General features: G+C 45.4%; 1 protein-coding gene across 1 annotated transcript in view; it reads right to left on the bottom strand.

The window, feature by feature from the left end:
- The window catches only part of ADCY5 (adenylate cyclase 5), a 1,747,191-nt gene that overhangs the window by 147,038 nt on the left and 1,579,736 nt on the right, over window positions 1-20,417 (bottom strand). The gene's annotated exons all lie outside the window — the stretch shown is intronic.

Raw genomic sequence — 20,417 nt, 5'->3', positions numbered from 1 at the left:
TGCAGCTATTTTGACCCTTCTAAATCAAAGCTCTCCCCAAGGATGCAAACATCTTTAGTTGGCCCTGATGACTATGCAACTACCACCAGTCTCTGGGCTCGAACTCCCAGCAGCGACTCTCCAGCTTCTCCTCTTAAGGCCTGGCTCTTTCCATTGTTTGGATCCAGGCCGCTTGCCGGCTCTCGGTCCATCTTTCTGACTGAGCCTGGAATAATCTATGGCGGGCTCGCTTGGCCTGGCCACTCCTGTTCTGTGTCTGTATTGCTCCATGGCATATTTAGCCTGATAAATACAGGTTGCGTCTCTCTACGTCCCCCCTCCCACCTCCTGACTCTGCAACTTAACGTGCACTCTGGAATGCCACGCTAATAGCCCCAAAGTGGGTTTGCATCTGCCTCTTTACACTAGTGCAGTAATTGTCCCATTAAGTGCTCCGATTGGTGAATCTGTTTTGCCATTAGTCCAATCATTTGGTTGGTGGGATTTTTATGGTTCCACCTCCTCCATCGATTTCTGCCCCTTAGTTTTACTTCTTAGCATGTTTTGCGCATGTCTGAATGAGGTGATTCTAGCCACACCCCGGTCCCATCATCCAAACTGTCAAGAAGCCCGTTTGCCCTGTTGGGATCAGTTGAGGTGCCAGGGCGGCCGGCTGGTCCAGTGTTCTGGTTCCCCGTTCCTTATCTTACTCCAGTGTTCCTATGTTGAACGTGGATGCTTGGGCTGCATGTTTTCTCTTGTTGTCGATTGGTTCTAGACAGACTCCAGTTCGTGTTTGGAACTGGGTTCTACCGAGTCCGGCTCTACACATCGAACCACGAATGGGGCCCAATGTTCATGATAAATCCTTCACGTGTGGTCCATTAATCATCACGGATATTTTACTTCGGGCAAGACCTCAAAATTAATCACATCAAATTTTACATAGCCTCATAACATAGATAATTACAAAGTATAATCCAGTAGTAAATAGGTAAAATGTAATAGATTCACAGACAGCATATTTGACGTGAGATAAAGTATTAAGCTGCTACAAATCAGTTCTCAGTGAAAAACTTCAGATGCATTTTCCAAGCTTGTTCAATATAATCGAGTATGGCAATCACATCAGATTCCTCAAAATTAATTGTGTTAGCCATACACCGTCCTCAATTGTCCTTTCATTATACTTGTTTAACAACAGTTGCAAATACTGCATTACCACTGCATTACTGCACTGCCCAACTATGGCTTTGGTAGTGGAGTGGCGGAAAAACCTCCAGCAAAATGCTGAAGGTAATTCTGCCATGTTATCATAAAAAAACATACATTTCTTCAGAATTACCTCCACTGAATTACCGCTGGTGGTAATTCTTCCAAAATCCCTATGGAGCCTTATGGACCCCATACATGGGGACTAACACCGCCATACTGCCACAGTAATTCAGCCGTACCAGGTGTTGGTAACAGTAAATCCGTTTTGTGGTATTTTGGCAGATTTACCACCGAATTACGACCAAATTTGCAAGGAGTCCCACAGTGCTTCTTGTTTTTGAACCCTGGGGGTGGGGGGGTCCTTAAATCAGTAACACGTCATGCATAGATGGGATGCAGAGTAACTCTTACACTGAATAAGAGCGATTCAGGAAGTTGGCAAAAAGTCTCTCTCACCTGTTTTGTTATCAATTGTCTAAAACAGGGAGTTATAACGGACATCAACTGACGTCGTACAGTATTCTGAACACACTTAATAAAGAATTATACTTTTATAGCAAAAACTTGTGATTGGCTTAAGGGGAACATCTAAGTATACTTTCTATATAGGGACGGGTTGTGATTGGGTCTTTATAGTCAGGTTCACAATTTATGCTCACCCCTAGTGCAAGCAATCTTCATCAGTTATTTGACACACCGCCCATCATTGGCTATCAAACTATAAGGCCCTTCGTTCTATTGCCCACAGCAATTGGTTGCCACGCTTGTACCCTTCTGGAACATTCATCTCACTAGCAGCATGTAAGCTGGTACCCCAGGTGTCAGTGCGTGGACTTGATCGGGTCTCCCAACACAATCAGCCCAACATCTCTCATTGCTCATGTCTTCTGCCATTCAGATTGTCTTTTAACTTGGCCTTGCAAAGTATCCTTGCTCCTGGGAATATAAGGGAGTATAGGAACATTCTTATCACAGTTCTGGTCTGCACGCCCAACTACTATTTCAATCCTTGGCTCACGTGACTGGAGACCATATTTTGGCCGGTTTTGCAGTATTTAATTGTCTTCAATTAATAAACTTGGCACTCATGGTGTTCTTTCTTTGTACCTTGACAAGAGACGATTCAGCGTCTCACGGTCCCTGTTCTTTTCAGATAGATAACCAGTTCTTGCCATTTCATCCTTTGACACCAGGCCAGGCAGTTCTTCCAGGCCTTTCCATGCTCTTCATGTTGCTGCGACACAGCTTTCCTATGATTCTTTCTCCATGGGCCTGAGCTTACTAAATACGTGACACTGATGTCCAGAATTCTATATAATGGCGGTACCGCCTGCAGTCTATTCACTATGTATAGCCAGCCTTCAAGATTACTTAGTCTACTTGTGTTGCTGCATCTGTACAGTTAAAAAACAGCTTGCATTTTCTGCAGTGCTCTCCACATGTGCAATCTTCATTCCGCATATGAAAGTTTACTCAATTCTTTATTTCGTCATCAGACTCCATAAAGTCTATACATCCTCTTCTTCATCCACTCTTCTCAGTGCTTCACGCTCGCTTCTTGTGATGTCACCACTTCTCTTTCTCTCTTCTACATATTCTTTGGGGATTTCCTCCAAGAGATTGTCATCTCTACAGGGATACATCATGTAGGGATTTTTCAAACAAACTTTTACAGAATTTACATGTTCCCAAGGCATTTCCAGGCCAATGTGGTTTAAAACTCAGCAGTGGTAAAACGTTCAGTCTTAATTTGCCCAATAATGATTTTGAAATTATAAAGCATGGTATATCCAGATAAGTTTCTAAAGGAAAGTCACATTTAACATCAAGGTATTCGACTATCAACTTTTTATGATATGACATTTTATTTGTTAGCGCCTATACACAAAGTGTTTCAAAGCGCTTCAAGGCAGGTCAGGGAGCAAGGGTAAAATACAATAACATTCTTACAGGCCTTGAGACATTAAGAATGGGCAAATATACTATCGTACTAGGCCTGACAACATTTGTAATAGTGCAAGAGCATTGACATTAATTGAGGGAAAGGAGGGGAGGGAGAAGGTGGTGAGGAACAAACAATATACTATCGTACTAGGCCTGACGATATTTCTGATAGTGCAAGAGCATTGACATTGAATGAAGGTAGGGAGGGGGGGTGGTGAGGAACAAACTAATACTATTGTACTAGGCCTGACGACATTTCTGATAGTACAAGAGCATTGGCTATTGTGAGGGGGGGAGAAGAAGAGAGGGAACCGGTAGGGACAGAAAAGGAGGTTGGTAACAGTGAGCCACTGGGCACAACTAAATTAATATTAGAGCCGTTGATAACACAGTAAGCCACTGTGCGCAAATAAATTAATATCAGAGCAGATGGTAACACAGTAAGCCACAATGGGCACAACTGAATTAATATTCGAGCAGATGGTAACATGGTAAGCCACAGGAAAAGGCTTTCCCTAGAGTCCAAATGTAAACAGGCAGGACGAAATGCAGTGCGGCACTGGGCACAACTAAGTTTAGAATACCAGTTTGGCTGGGCACGATGGAAGAACACAACACGGCAGCTGGGAGTGCGCAGGGGGACAGAAGCAGGATTGGGTTAAGAGAACAGATGAAGAAGTTGAAGGAACAGCCTAAATAGATGAAGTTTGGTGCTCCATTGAGTCTAGATGTCCAAGATGTATGTGTTTTTCGCCACCAGGAACAACTGGAGGGGTGCAAGGGGACGCCCAGACTCGGCCAGTTAGTGGACAGGGAGCAGACAGGAGCCTTAGGAGTGGGGCCTTTCGTGGGGTGCTGGCTTTCGCTTGCAGATTGGTTGGTCAAGAGTAGGAATCCGCCAATCACTGCAAAACCGGCTGCAGCAAGCAGACTGCAATGCGGAAGCTGGTCGGACCGCCATCTTGTAAGGGCAATCGGGCATGCAAAAGAATAGGGCCCACGATGGCAAACGGACACAGAAATTAGCTCTTCCACACGCGGGGTGCTGATCAGTGGGTGGAAATAATAGCTTTGTTTTCTTTCATTTCAATTTTTGAGATGCCCGCAAGTCTCTTATCTGCAGGCTATGCCGCCAAGTGCTAGTGGTGTCGTGCTGTAACTGGAGACACACAGAGTGCCCACAGGGAGAAGCGACCCTCCTTAGTTGCAGAAGATCAGGAAAGAAAGAGCGTTGCACCAAGCAAGCCAAAGAGTGGGGCCTTTGGTGGGGGGCCGGCGTGATTTGGCAGAGTATACACTCCAAATCTCTTTTCTAAACCCTTTTTCAAAAGCATGTCTCACCACATTTTTATAATAGGGGCCTAATTCTCTGGGATCAGTGCAGAGCAATGGGATATTTATAAACTTTGTCATTTCTTTAATTTAAGAACACCATGATCATTTTGCTGCCCCTGGTTGGCTCCAGACATCTTGCCTGTCCTCCTAATATGAACGAAGTTCGTAAACGTCCCAAATTTGAAGCCAGTATAATGGCCTTAATTTCACATAATATTGAGTACCATCCCATCCCAGCTCCATGCTAATGACAGCATACGGGACACTACCTGGAAGAACCAGAAGCCGGCTCAGCATTCTGTGTTCTTCATTTTCCAGGCTACTAGTGTCAGCATGCCCCCACAATTCTGCACCGTAGGTCGCAGCAGGGGTGGCCTGTATTTTGTACTTGCATTGCACGAGATCTTGTCCTTTTTCCATAGTAAATGGAGAGTATTGTCACTGCCATACGCCTCCTAGCCAGTGTAGTTGCACTCTTCTGTATTTGGGTCTGCCAGCTAAGTGTATTTTGTATTAGTACCCCCAAGTAGTTGCAACCCATCACTTCCTCTAATGGTGTTCCGCCCATATAAAAGATTTGTTTAAAAAACGGTATGTTTTTGTGGGGAGAAAGTCATCACTTTGGTGTTTGAGATGTTAATACGAACACACACATTCTTTTCCTTACACCATTTTGAAAAGTCATTCAGCTGCATTTGGAGTCCCTTAGGAGGACACCAAGACTGCATTGTCTGCAAAGAGGAGAATCCCCCATTTTTTCCCCTCCTAATATAGGGGCATCTGCCCCAATGGTATTAAGGAGTACAGCTAAATCATTGATGATTAAGGAGAATAACGGGCGGGGGTGGGAGGCCATCACACTTGCTTGCTTAACCCCTCTGGTGATGGGAAACAAAGAGGTACATGTTGCACCAGGACCCAGCCGAACCCCACCAGAGTTGTCAAAATAGAGGTGACATATTGGCTGCACCGGGCTGGTTGGAATTGACAAATCTACCAATAGTGCCCACAATTAATGCCCAGGGACAGAATCAAATCCTTTCTGCAGATCAATGTGTGCAACGTAGAGATTAACACTCCTGAGAACAACATATTTATTTATTAATAAGATTAGCCGGAAGGACTGATCAATTGTTAATATACATTTCCAAATCCTGCTTGGGCACATTAATGTATAAACTTTGATAGAGCTGATTTTCTCGGGTTTCTTCACCCAGGGAGATGTTTTGATGTAGGGACATACGTTTGGACCTTCCTTACTCACGTAACTTATTTTACCCTGGATGCCTTGATCCAGGGTAAAATTCCGGATTTTTCCAGACTGGAGCTGATGTTGCATCTTTGGCGGGGTGCCCGAGCGAGGACTGGGGATCTCTGGGAGATCCCCCACACACCACCTCCAGGTGGCCCCTCACATGGCTTGCCATGGCCCTTAGAGGTCCTAGCTCCTCTTCAATGGGCGTAGCATATGTGACTTCATCACATCTTAAGGAGCCCAGATGAAGGATGTTTCCTAGCACTGCGGTTCAATCAAGTGTAGCCATGGTCAAAATGCTGGAGGCAATTCTGCTAGGGTACCATAAATAACATCAATTTCATCAGAATGACTGCCACCGGAATTACAGCTGGTGGTAATTCTGGCAAAATCCCTGTGGAGTCTTAGGGACTCCATAAATGGGGACTAACACCGCCATACCTCCACGATAATTCAGCTGCACCAAGTGGTGGTAATGGTAAATCCGTTTTTGTGGTATTGTGGCAGATTTACCACCGGAATATCACCAAACTTGTAATGAGGCCCAAAGTGCTTAATGTTTTCTAACACACTTTTACAGAACGTACATGCTCCCAAGGCATTTCCATGCCAATGTGCTTTAAAACTCAGCAATGGTAAAATGTTCAGTCTTAATTTGCCCAATAATGATTTTGCAGTTTTAGAGCATGGTATATCTAAATAAGTCACATTTAACATCAAGCTATTCGACTATCAACGTTTTGCCAGAGTATGTCCAAATCTCTTTACTAAACCATTTGTCAAAATCATTTCTCACTACATTTTCATAAGAGGGGCCTAATTCTCTGGGATCATTGCAGAGCAATGGTATAATTCCAAGGTGGGATGAACTCAAGGTCCCATGCAGGACGATTTTCCTTTGTGCCAAGGACTGATGATGCAAAAGGCTTCATTAAGGAGGTGGTGATAATGATACTGCCAGTGATAAGTGGTACATAAGTGGTAAACACCTTTAGTGATAGATTGTACCCCCAATTCCAGAAGGGCCAAATACAGCTTAATTGGTAAAACAACTCTGTTGGTTCCCTGCCAATTTACTGCCAGTGGTAAAACATTACCAGCAACAATCACCTTCACAAAAAAGTATGACATCGAAAAACGGCGGTTAAAATAAAATCTCACCAGTTACAAAATGCCACTATGCATACTGTGTCTCTCATGTGTTGTCACATGGCATACATGTTATCATGCAAAGGTCTGTTTTCCTTCAGGGTGTCGAGCCGCCATGGCTGTCGGAAACGGCTGACTTTGGTCGTTGCGGCTTGACAGACCAGTCCGCTGCAAGCTAGTAGGTCCATTCCTCTAGTGCATGGGTGCACAACATACAGCCCGTGGGCTAGTTGCGGCCCGCCATGCTCTTTTGTCCGGCCCGCGAGGCACAAAGACTTTCCTAATGGGCCGCCCTCCATTAGGAAAGTCTTTGTTGTCTTCCGGGCCAGACAAAACACTGGCCCTCATTGGCTCAGCACACACACGCACCACATTGCTCCTATGAGCCACGTAATGCGTGTGTGCTGCACCAATGGAGGGCCAGCACTACGGCTGGCGTGGTCCAAAAGGCTTGATGCCGGAAGGCATTTCAGCCTTGGACCACGCCAGCCGTAGTACGATTCCAGCGTTCCAGCTTACCTGCTGCTTACCTGCCTTCCAGCACGTCTCCGGTAAGTGGTCTGTTTGTGTTTGTGTGTCGGGTCTGTTTTGCTTTATGTTTGTGTGTGTATGTTGCAATGGGGGGGTGTGTCAGATGTGTATGAATGTTTGGATTTGAATGTATTTTGTGTGTATGTTGAGATGCGGGGGTGGGGGGTGTCGGATGTGTGTCGGATGTGTATGAATGTTTGGATTTGAATGTTTTTTGTGTGTATGTTGAGATGCGGGGGTAGAGTCTAGTGGATGTTCCTGTTCCCCGCACAGAAGGACGCACGCTCGAATGTCGTGCAATGAAGCTGTGTTAGGCGTTGCCCTATTGCTGTCCAATTGTTGTATCATTGAAGGAAACTGTAGGACCCGATGCTGGCGGTAAGCCGTTGGTATATTTTGTGGGCACAACTTTTTTGGTATGATTTTGATTTAACGCTGTGCTGTGTGTTTTTTAAAAAATGATTGTTGATTGCCATTGGGGCGAGCAAGTTAGCGTTTTTCCCTCTTGCTTTGGGAGGATCTCGTGACAAGCTGGTCACCAGCATGGCCGGCTGTCAGTCTCGATTTTGCCTTATTGTCCCGCTCTGACTCCCGCTGCACCTCGTTTGGAGGTGACCTGATGACACTGGGTGTTGTTGTGACTAGCTGCCACTAGAACAAGTTGTCCATTAGGCCGTTTTGCTGGCTGTTTTGGATTTGTTTTCCTTTTCCTGTTTCATATCCCCTTGAGTTTGCCTCGGGGGACGCCTGGCTATGTCGGGTTAACTGTGATTACCCCGCGCGTGAGTATTTTTTCATGTGGGGTTACAATCCCTGAGTTAAGTTTTGACTCCAAGCTTTCAGAATGCCTGTCACTAGACGTCCTGCTGCTAAAGGGGCACCTGGGCCCTCAACTACATTTTTTCCTTCTCCCCCTGAGCCCAACTCTTTTTGACTGGAGGAAAAAAAGGTTTTTTTTAAAGAAAAATCTATCGCTGTGGAGCCTGATAATCCATCTGCTTCTCCAATGGCCAGTGAGAGGCGTTTGTCCGAGGTTATGGCCAGGAGTGCGCGAAGGAGATGGCGACTCCAGGACATGAGAGCCAGCTGTTCGGGTGAGGAGGGGGAACTTGGTCTGTCGATGGACACCTCAATGTTAAATGTGTACCCAGGAATGAAGGTTTTGGATAATCAGGAAGTGAATATTAGTTTCACTGGGGATGTAGTAAATGGAAGTCAAGAAGAATGATCAAAAATCCAACTCCCCCACCCCCTGCGTTCGTTACAAGAACTCACAAAAGTAAGGCCAGCGAATGTCAATTCGAAGGTTCCCTTACAGTCTCTGTTGGGTTACCTTGGGATGGGGGGTGAGCAAAAGGTGCGATTTGAACACATTAGTCCTGGGAAACGGCATCATGTCAAGGAAAACATTATAAGGGAGCTAAACCAGTGCAGAAACTTTGTGCATGTCTGTGTATGGGTGCAATCCATTGATACATTTGTAGTTCAGTTCCATCCATATAGGATCGGTACTAGTTGTCAAATGGATCAGAAATCCGATATGGTAGATCAGCATAGTCAAAGTGCCCAGGGTGGTGCTAGAGGCCTTGCGATTGGTGGGAAAGAATGTATTGCCCACCATGCTGAATTGGTTGAAAGTGTGGCTAATACACAACTATTGGAAAGCAGCACATCTAAGATTGGTTCAGGCAAGATGAATAATTGTTGTCAGACTGATCGTGCGATGAATATTGCTTGTCTATCAGAGGGAAAATCCACTAATATACAGGAGGTAAGTTCTGTTCCCCCAGTTTTGCCATCTATCCCGCCGATTAAAGCCATAGATCCTACTCAAGCATCCTACGTTCTCGCCGACCTGCTGGCTCCCTAAGAAAATCTTGTAGTATTAGTAACTTGTGTATCGGTAAACCGTAGATGCCTGTGATCAAGGATAAGAAGCTGAAACAGTTTGTCATGAACAAAAGAAACATTATAATCACCAACGTAGAGAAGTAGTCAGGGAACGAACCAAAGGAAGCACTGAGAAATAAAGTGATGGCATGGCTGCATCAGAAGACTGGGTCAGGGATTATTAGAACCTCTGACCTTAATGTTCTCTGTCGAATTAAAATAGACAGTGTTGTTCAGAAAGGCAGAGATTGCGTACTTGTGGTGGTAGCAATCGTCCGTGTTTTTTGAGCATGTGGAATGATTTTTTTTATGCCCTGTCTAATTTGAACTTGGTAATTGATCTTGTGTAGGTCTTTTATATGGAATAGATAGCCCAATATGTACTTCTCATCGATGCCCTGTCTGGCTGCTGTTTGTATGTTCTTTTCACGCTCTGCTGTGTATTTGCCTTCTCCTTTGTCTATCAGTATTGTTTTTGTTCTTTTTGTTACCGCCCTAATGCCTATGGGCTAGTTCTGGCGCTACATAAATAACAAAACTAAACTTAAATAAACTAAAACTAAACAAGCCTACTCTAGAATGTAATGGTTGTTTTTTGCTGGTGCTATTTTATTACTGTCTGTAATGGGCAGTGGATCAGTATGTTGCCATTGTGTCTGTATTTGCAGAATGAGGCCCTTTGTACAATTGGTGACTCACACACCAAGGCACGCACGCATGCACAGGCATGCGTACAGCTACCTATTTTTTGGTGTTGCGACTCAGTTCATTTGCCCTTTGCAACTGTTTTGTGAATCAGGTGCAATTAGCGGCAGCTTCAAAAATGCTTTGTGAATTGACCCCCACTATGTTACTCAGTCATCCTAGTTTGTTCACAAAACGGTTGTGGGCTAGTGTGCTTCTGCAGAGAAGAAAACATTTAACAATGAGAACACTTAGTACTTTACTTGTAAAATACATCAGGATTTTCTATATGGTCCTTATTCGAAATACCAATTTATTAAGTGGGCAGGAGAAATACATACTGTAGAGTTTAAAACTATCTGTGAGGAATTTGACCATCCGCATGGGAAGCGTGCGTGCACCTGGTCTTTTTTTTTAAATTTTGTAAGAAATAGAACGATGGGAGATCAACCTCAGAAAAAGTGTGGGGCTAATCTGCACACATTTTCCTGCTCGCCGCACAACAAACACATAGTCAAGTGTACTCCGTGGGGGGGGGGGGAGAGACAGCCTACAGGCACAGTCCTCCCTGTCACATTCAGTTGGAATGTGACAGCCAGGAGGATATCAAAGCATCTCAGGAAGGGGCAGGGCAACACCTTCCTACTGCCATGGCCAGCCTAATTAAATATCAAAGGCTCCATGGATCCGCCCTGTTCTATTGTCTAAGTTCTGTGTGGTGGCAGCGCATACTGATGAGAGTTAAATGTAAGCAGGCCTGTGAAGAGACTTGGTCACAGAAATAACACAAGGGACAGGAAACTAACACCTCTTTGATATGCAGTGTGTCAATTTGAAGCTAGCTCACACCAATCTGTATGAAGGGCAGTGAATGTCATGTCTGGGACAACTGTTTACAGTAGGCAAACCCTGCAGGGAACCTCCTTTCAGAGGGAAGAAGTATGAGATTTTATGAAGACAGAAAGTCTGTTCTTGCCACAAACTTCAAGGGAGACCTGCCCTTTGATCAGGAGTCAGAGAGAGCTCAATGAACCAGATAGACACTTTGATCCACAACAGACAGGAAGATGGGTGGGACTTAGTAGTTCATGTTGTCACCCCTAACCTTTCCCGTTGCAAAGCACTCTGGTTATGAACTCACACATATATCACAAGATTGTTGGTGGGGACCCAGGATTAAGGTAGGCTTAGCCTGCACCAGTCACTGGGGCCCATTTGCCTTTAAAAGAGGGCTGAGCCCCTCTTTTGGCAGATCACCCGAGGACTTCGAAAGGAGTAAGAAGAAAGACTCATTTGGACCCTGGCTGAAGGTGTAGTCTGCCTTCCAGCTTCCACAAGTGAAGGAAAGCTAGGATTTCCAAGAGGGAAGCAAGATCTCCCCCCTAAACCTCTCCCAGGGAACATAGGGAGATACCAGACTCATAGGACCCACCCAGCAGCTCCAGAATCAGTACCCAGCCAGCACACAGCATTCCCTGCTAGGTTCTGCCAGCAAGCTTCCTAGGTGGAATGTGCCAGGGAGTCTCTGAACAAAGGACAAGGCCGTTGCCTGCAAACATTCTCTTCAGTTTTGGGCCGTCCGCCTCAAAGGATGACACGAGCCCTGCGAAGAAGCTAGGAGTGCCACGACAAGCATCAACAAGCGTCCATCTTTAAAAGACATTTTCGAGGCAGTCGAACCCTTGAACCACAACCGGCTGCACCACTACTGTTGTCACGCTGCAGTAAAGCTGTCTGAGACGCCTCGACCAGCGTGCCAGATCCGCCAATCAGCACAGAGACAGCGATTCTTGACCCTGAGCTGCCGTATAGGCCAGCCTGCAGCCATCCGTCCAGCCTCGCTTGCCGACCTGCCTGCCGCCTCATACCTGCAGCTGTCTCCTGTCTTGAACTCTGTTGCAGGAGCTGCAAAGCATCCTGGAACCGACTCGATGCTGTAGAACTTCAAGATCATCTCAAGCACCAGGTACATTGTGGTTCTGTCTCACTGGTCCTTCTCTGAAGGCCCCTAGTGACACTTACAACCCCTTTCTCCCTTGGTGCTAAAACCAAATAACCTTGAACAGTTAAGACTGAATGCTTTACCTACTACGCTATTGTCAGTATCCAGGGTGCATCCCTTTCCTTCGTGTAACTGTCTGTCCTCTGTGCTCCTTTACAGGGTGTGCTGTATTTTGTAGTGTGGTGAACTGTCTCTTATAATAAAGTAGATATTTTTATACAACCTTGACTGGACAGTCCCTTTTATCATTGGGTAATAATTGTATTTTCGCTGTGTTGTAACTAACCAACGATCTACGATCTTGTGGAGATAAGCCTACCGTTCCGTCCACGTTACCAAAATTGGACAAGGAGGTTTGTAATTTACTTGTGTTTCCAATCTGTTCGGGTCCCTTCTGGTGTACTAGAGGTGTGGGACTGCTTGATGGTTTAGAAAACGATATTCATCTTTGGACCACTGGTGCAACGGAAGTTGATTATTCACACTATCAAAGTAGAACACTGTCTCTTCTAAACAGAGTTTATATTGAAAACATTATCAAAAAAGAAATGTCAGCCATGCCAAACATGCACTTGTCCGTGAGATGTGCCTTAGACGGGCGTCTCAAAGGGGATTAAAGCAGATGGACATAAATTGTCCCTTGCGCTGAAGAAAAATGTAATTAAATATACGGAAAAGCTGAAAAGGCAATTCCGTGCCTCTTGTGTTCAAAGCCTTTTCGGATGGGATCTATAGTGGCCATTTTCCCATCAGCAGGAACTGAAAGGAAGATGCGGGGTTCTGCTGGAGTTCAGAAAAGCAGGTGGGGAACATTTTACGACTCGTGTTGGTGCAACTTGTCATGTCGCCAGCGCTCTTCTGCTTGCAGATAAATAAATGAAAGCGGCTGCAGCAGGGGGTGGGATTCGCTGCCCAGTTTAAAAGTAAACGATTTTCCAAACGTGGGTTTTGGAAAATGAGCATGGAATTCCAAGCCCAGTAACATTTTACAGATTACATTTCCATGTGGGGAAAGGCTGATGGCATAGAACTTTCACTGTTTTTAGAGTGGTTTTCCCAGCCCTTTCCCTCATCAGTCCTCATCTGAGACCTCATCACACACACACATACCATGTTTCCCACCAGTGGGACCTAAGACTGTCCGGGTCACGGCATATCAGGTACCCTGTTTTCCCAGTGTTAACTTCCTTGCATGGCAGCCTGTGCATTTGCTGCGGCAGCCTTTCTAAGATTCCAGGTGGTGCAGCCTTTCTAAGATTCTAGGTGGTACAGCCTTCTGTACTTCGCGTGCTTTGGTTAGAGGCAGCCTTTTGTGAACTAGCGTCTGTAACCTTCAGCCCTCCAGGAGTTTTGGACTATGACTCCCATGATCCCTCACCATTGACTATGCTGGCTAGGGCTGATGGTAGTTGTAGTCCAAAACCTCTGGACAGTGTAAGGTTGCAGGCCCCTCTTCTAGTGGGTACAGCTTCTGTACTTTGAGGGTAGCCCTATGAGGAACCCTGACGTAAAATCTAGTAGTGAGTCCACTCACATAATAGATGGCATAATAGATGTTTTAGATCACATAACTGGCATATAGATGTTTAGTCCAGGAACGGGCAGGGCGCGATGGTGAGTTTCACAGACGGGAGGTTCATTATCGCATCCCACCGGTTCCTGGACTAAACATCTATTATGCCAGTCTAATGGTTGAATTTCGACTATCAACTTAATTCCACTGTCTCTGTCTTCGCAGGAGCTTCAGTCATTTTTTGAATGCCACGATCAATCACGCATGTGACCTATTCCGGAACAAGCCAACTGGCCATTATATGATGATTTGAATAACCAGTATGTTAGCCATCGTGAAACCCATTACGATCACATAGGATCTTTCTTTACACCAATCTTCTCTGTCCTGATGAAGGCCGTTCAAGTTACAGCCACACAAGAACTGCTTTGAGGCTGAAACGCAGTTGCATAGACCTTTTTCCATGTCACATCATCTCCACTCATTAAATATTTAATGCACTGCAATTGCATTACTCTCCCCATGGTATTCTCCACAAGGGATCATAAAGACTGTAATTGCTACTAAACTTGTCCAAAAGGAGTCCTTTTAGCACATGTATTTGTATATTGTTTTATGTACATTGTATATATTTTATTGAATGTCCTATGTGTTTTTCACTATCTATATGTAACATATGATCTGATGCATTCAATTTGAATCACACGCAGTAGTCATTGCCACCTTTTATATGTAGCTTGACTGTCAGGAGGAGTGTTCCCCCCCTTGTTTGCCATCGGTTGCTATGACCTTGCTCAATTGTACTATATAAATGTTCACCCACCTGGGTAGAGCAGGGACGTAACCAGGCACCCTTTTGTATAAAACATAAACTGGATCCCCTTATCTCAGTAGGATCTTTAAGTGTCCTTGGGAACCTTAACATACAGTTCCAATGCGCAACGTTAATCTGGTCATTCACTTTCTCCATGGCTTAAGGAACTCTGTCTTCAGGTTCCAGCATGCAGCTATTTTACCTCAATGCTCAGTTCCTCAGTCACTCTATGAATGCCTCCTACAAGTGCCAGCATACAACACCTTTTTCTGAATATTCAGTCTTTCAACTGCTCCAGCAACTATTTCTACAAGTTTCCACATCCACCCTTTCCCCCTCAATGTTCAGTTTCTCAAACACTCCACAAATTAGTCACCCAAATTCAGGAATTGAGCTGCGCCCTCTCAATGCTCAGTTTCTTGGTGGCTCGAGGAAGTATTCCCTCAAGTTATGCTATGTTACTAGGATTTGCACCGATGCAACACTAGCATTTGCATGGTCTCCCAGATCTCTGGCAGATCTGGAAAAGAGTGGGTGGGTTTGCATAGTTTGGATAGCAGGGAGGAGAGGGAAAAGCAAGACCGCAATGCGTTTGTGGCGATGTGGCAGACCAGAAGTACCCTGAGCTCTGCATGCTTGCAAGCTTTCAAGTTAAGGAGTGTAAAAGGCATTGAATGCCTTGTATACAGATGGGTAAACTTCTGCCTATAGAATGGACATGTGTTGGCCAGGGTCTGAGAATGTTGCTTGTAGTTGGAGGTGTACATTTGAGATATTCGAAGTTTGGGGAGAGGGCATTTTTATTATAAAGTGTGCAAGTGGCCGGTTTTCATTTGGGTGTGCCGAGTAAGGTGAAGAATAATTGAGGGTTGGTTAAATGTGGGGAGAGTCCTTGGGGTGTCCGTAGTGCTTTCCATGTATTGGTTTTGCCAGGGGTTGCATTGAGATGAGGTGTCTGGCTTTTAGTGGTTGGCGCGTGAAGCTGTCTTGAGCTGAGTTTTTGATATTCTCAGAGGAAGGGAAAGTGTTTCCTTATGGTTTTAGCAGCACCTTAGCGTGGTGTCTACAGACCTGTATTGATTTTCTGAAAGCATTGTGCTGTGTTCTACATGGAAGGTCTGCAGCTGGTATAGCATCCCTTAGATTTTGTTTGCACATGGTGGTCAAGCTATTGTGGAGCGTCACATTAGCTGTTTGATGTGTGGAGGTTAACATTTGTTAAGCATTGAAGAACCATGTTTTTAGACTTGTTCCAATTTCCAGGAGTTCCAGAGTGGAGAAAGCAGAGCCTCCATATCTTTGGAAAATCTTCAGATTTATAAATTCTGTTGTTTCTTGACCTGCAGTCTCTGGTTGGTTGGTAGAGTGAGATTTCACTTTGGACAAATTCTGCTCCTTGACCTTCAAGTCCTTTGTGAGACATGCAGAGTGCCTTAAACTGGATTCTTTTTTTATTGGTAGTCAGTGGAGTGCTCCGAGTGTCAGTGTTGTGTTCACTCCCGTTGAGCCTGAGTAGTAGTCTAGCTGCTGTCTTTTGTATCAGTTGAAGTTTTTTTTCAAGGTAGTCTGGCATACCTATGTATATGTTTTTGCGTAGTCAATTCTTGAAAGAATCACAGAGATGATGGCCAGCCCTATGTGCGAAAGAGAGGGTGGTATAATGTTCCAGAAAGAGTGGAGATGGTGGAAGCCCTCTTTGACTATTGCATTGACTTGGCTTTGAGTGTGAGCCCGTGGTCCATTATAATGGCTGGGTTCCTGATCACTTTAGATGGTTTATGCCAGTTACCCATTTCCAAAGGCCCTGGGAGAGGTGTCTCAGGTAAGGTGTGAGCGAGAGTATCATTATTTCTGTTTTGCCTGGGTTGACTTTAGGTAGTTCTCAGTCATCCATTCATTTATTTGTGTGAGGCTGTTGCTGAGGGGGGTGCTGGAGTTTCCGTCATCAGTTAAGTTGTATATGATGTGTGTGTCAACTGCATAGTGGTAATGTGAGGACATAAGATTTTATGATCTTCATCGGGGTCATGTAGGTGTTGGAAAGGTGCGGCAAAAGAGTCGATCCCTGGGTAACTCCATGGGTAATCAGTCATGGGTTTGAACTGAAGGGTGGGAGCCAGGTGATTTCAGTTCTCTCTGTTAGGAAAGATATCATCCATTGTAGAGTTGTCTTATGGGGTCCAGTTTCTTCAAGTCTTCCTGCTGATGTAATGTTGTCGTCTGCTGTGCGCATGAGGTTTTCCCCAATGGAAACACATGCCAATTCAGTGCCTCAAAGTTCTGAAGCCGATTTGAGTCAAGTCAATGATTAGATTCCACATGGTACAAGATTTTGGTGCTCTGGTAGATTTCATAACTCTCTAGAATTTTGACTGGAGTAGGTATCTTTAAGATAGGATGGAATTTGGAGGGGTCTTCGGAGTCTCCCGCAGTGTCTTTAAGAAGTGGTTTGACGTATACAGTTTTTAATGCTCTTGGTACAATTCCTGTTTATAGAGAGAAGTTAATTAGCGAATGTAGAGAGCTGGTGTTTCTTCGATCAAGATCTCTTTGTAGATGCTCAGGGGACAGGGATCGATTGGAGATCCAACTTTGTTGCTGGGTTTACCATTTTCTTAAACTCTTGTTCAGATATTGGTTTAAAGCTGTTTGAAGCGTTGTAGGTGTGGGATGGTTTGCTGTACGTTTAGTATTTTGCTTCTGAAATGGTTGGTGAAATCGTCACATAATGTTTGGGAAGGTGAGGGAACTATGCTGCAGAAATCGGGGTATTTCAACTCAATGATTCGGTAGAGTTCTGTCTCTGGGGACAGGGTGCATTGTTGATTAATTCAGAACAGTAGTGTTTCTTTGATTTAAAGATTTCTGCCTTTTAGTGACAGTTCTGTTTTTTGGTAGGTGATCTTGTCTTGTTTGTCGTAGTGTTTTCTCCATGTTCTTAAAAGTACTCACTTTCTTTTCTTCCAGTTTCAGCATGCAGTGCTTTCCCCTCAGAGTCCCTAGAAGGTATTCCCACAAGTTCCAGCATGCAGTGCTTTACTTTCAATGCTCAGTTTTGTTGTGGCTCAAGGAGCTACAATTCAGCATTTCAGCATTTGTTTTCATCATCCAGCGATTGGTGTTTCAACGACTCCAGAAACTATTCCCTGAAGTTCCAGCATGCAGCCTTTTCCACTCAGTGTCCCTAGGAAGTATTCCCACAAGTTCCAGCATGCAGCCTTTTCCTCTCAGTGTCCCTGGGAAGTATTCCCACAAGTTCCTGCATGCAGCCATTTCCTCTCACTGCTCAGTAAGCAAGTGGCTCTGGGAACTATCCCTGCAGGTTCCAGCATGTAGCCATTTCCTCTCAGTGTCCCCAGGAAGTATTTGCACAAGTTCCAGCATGCATCCCTTTTCCCTCAGTGCTCCTAGAAAGTATTCCCACAAGTTCCATCATGCAGCCTTTTCCTCCCAGTGTCCCTAGGAAGTATTCCCGTAAATTCCAGCATGCCGCCTTTTCCCCTGAGTGTCCCTAGGAAGTATTACCACAAGTTCCAGCAGGCAGCCATTTCCTCTCACTGCTCAGTAAGCAAGTGGCTCTGGGAACTATCCCTTCACGTTCCAGCATGCAGCCCATTTCCCTCAGTGTCCCTAGGAAGTATTCTGACAAGTTTCAGCATGCAGCCCTTTTCCCTCAGTGTCCCTGGGAAGTATTCCCACAAGTTCCAGCATGCAGCCTTTCCCCTGAGTGTCCCTAGGAAGTATTCCCACAAGTTCCAGCATGCAGCCCGTTTCCCTCAGTGTCCCTAGGAAGTATTCCCACAAGTTCCAGCATGCAGCCCTTTTCCCTCAGTGTCCCTGGGAAGTATTCCCACAAGTTCCAGCAGGCAGCCTGTTTCCCTCAGTGTCCCTAGGAAGTATTCCCACAAGTTCCAGCATGCAGCCCGTTTCCCTCAGTGTCCCTAGGAAGTATTCCCACAAGTTCCAGCATGCAGCCATTTTCCCTCAGTGTCCATAGAAAGTATTCCCAAGTTCCAGCATGCAGCCCTTTTCCCTCAGTGTCCCTAGCAAGTATTCCCACAAGTTCCATCATGCAGCCATTTCCTCTCACTGCTCAGTTAGCAAGTGCCTCTAGGAACTATCCCTTCAACTTATAGCATGTAGCGCTTTTCTATAAATAATTATTTTACCGGCTCTAGAAACTAATCCCACAAGTGTCAGCATGCAGGCCTTTCCTCTCGATACTCGGCATGTGGCTCAACACTCAGTATGTGGCTCTAGGGAATAGTCCTTCAACTGTCAGCATGCAGCTCTTTCCTCTCAACACTCAGCATGTGGCTCAACACTCAGCATGTGGCTCGAGGGAATATTCCTTCAAGTGTTAGCATGCAGCCATTTCCTCTCAACCCGCAGCATGTGGCTCAACACTCAGTATGTGGCTTGAGGGAATATTCCTTCAAGTGTCAGCATGCCGGTCTTTCCTCAAAACACTCAGTATGAGGCTCTAGGGAATATTCCTTCAAGTGTCAGCAAGCAGGACTTTCCTCTCAGTACTCAGTATGTGGCTCCAGGGAATATTCCTTCAAGTGTCAGTATGCAGGCCTTTCCTCTCAACACTCAGTATGCGGCTCTATGGAATATTCCTTCATGTGTCAGCGTGCAGGCCTTGCCTCTCAACACTCAGTGTGCGGCTCTAGGGAATATTCCTTCAAGTGTCAGCATGCAGTCCTTTCTTCTCAACACTCAGTGTGCGGCTCTAGGGAATATTCCTTCAAGTGTCAGCATGGATGCCTTTCTTCTCAACACTCAGTGTGTGGCTCGAGGGACTAGTCCTTCAAGTGTCACTATGCAGGCCTTTCCTCTCAACACTGAGTATACAGCTCTAGGGAATATTCTTTCAAGTATTAGCGTGCAGGCCTTTCCTCTCAATACTCAGCAGGTGGCTCTAGGGAATATTCCTTCAAGTGTCAGCATGCAGGCCTTTCCTCTCAACACTCAGTATGCAGCTCTAGGGAATATTCATTCAATTGTCAGCATGCAGGCTTTTCCTCTCAACCCTCAGCATGTGGCTCAACACTCAGTATGTGGCTCGAGGGAATAGTCCTTCAAGTGTCAGCATGCAGGCCTTTCCTCTAAACACTCAGTATGTAGCTCTAGGGAATATTCCTTCAGGTTTCAGCATTTCCTCTCAACACTCAGTATGCATGCAGCCATTTCCTCTCAACCCTCAGCATGTGGCTCAACACTCAGTATGTGGCTCGAAGGAATAGTCCTTCAAGTGTCAGCATGCCGGTCTTTCCTCAAAACACTCAGTATGAGGCTCTAGGGAATATTCCTTCAAGTGTCAGCAAGCAGGACATTCCTCTCAGTACTCAGCATGTGGCTCAAGGGAATATTCCTTCAGGTGTCAGCATGCAGCCTTTTCCTCTCAACACTCAGTATGCGGCTGTAGGGAATATTCCTTCAAGTGTCAGCGTGCAGGCCTTTCCTCTCAACACTCAGTGTGCGGCTCTAGGGAATATTCCGTCAAGTGTCAGCATGCAGGCCTTTCTTCTCAACACTCAGTGTGTGGCTCGAGGTAATAGTCCTTCAAGTGTCAGCATGCAGGCCTTTCCTCTCAACACTCAGTGTGCGGCTCTAGGGAATATTCCGTCAAGTGTCAGCATGCAGGCCTTTCCTCTCAATATTCAGTATGCAGCTCTAGGGAATATTCCTTCAATTGTCAGCATGCAGGCTTTTCCTCTCAACCCTCAACATGTGGCTCAACACTCAGTATGTGGCTCTAGGGAGTATTCCTTCAAGTGTCAGCATGCAGGCCTTTCCTCTCAACACTCAGTATGCAGTTCTAGGGAATATTCCTTCAAGTGTCAGCGTGCAGGCCTTTCTTCTCAACACTCAGTGTGTGGCTCGAGGGAATAGTCCTTCAAGTGTCAGCATGCAGGCCTTTCCTCTCAACACTCAGTATGCAGCTCTAGGAAATATCCCTTCAGGTTCCAGCATTTCCTCTCAACAGTCAGTATGCAGCTCTAGGGAATATTCCTTCTAGTGTCAGCATGCAGGCCTTTCCTCTCAACACTCAGTGTGCGGCTCTAGGGAATATTCCGTCAAGTGTCAGCATGCAGGCCTT

The sequence above is a fragment of the Ambystoma mexicanum genome, chromosome 9, assembly GCF_040938575.1.
Source record: "Ambystoma mexicanum isolate Mex_15411 chromosome 9, UKY_AmexF1_1, whole genome shotgun sequence".
Taxonomy (NCBI): domain Eukaryota; kingdom Metazoa; phylum Chordata; class Amphibia; order Caudata; family Ambystomatidae; genus Ambystoma; species Ambystoma mexicanum.
Note: the sequence above shows the minus strand (reverse complement) of the source record. Positions and strands in the feature narration are given on the sequence as shown.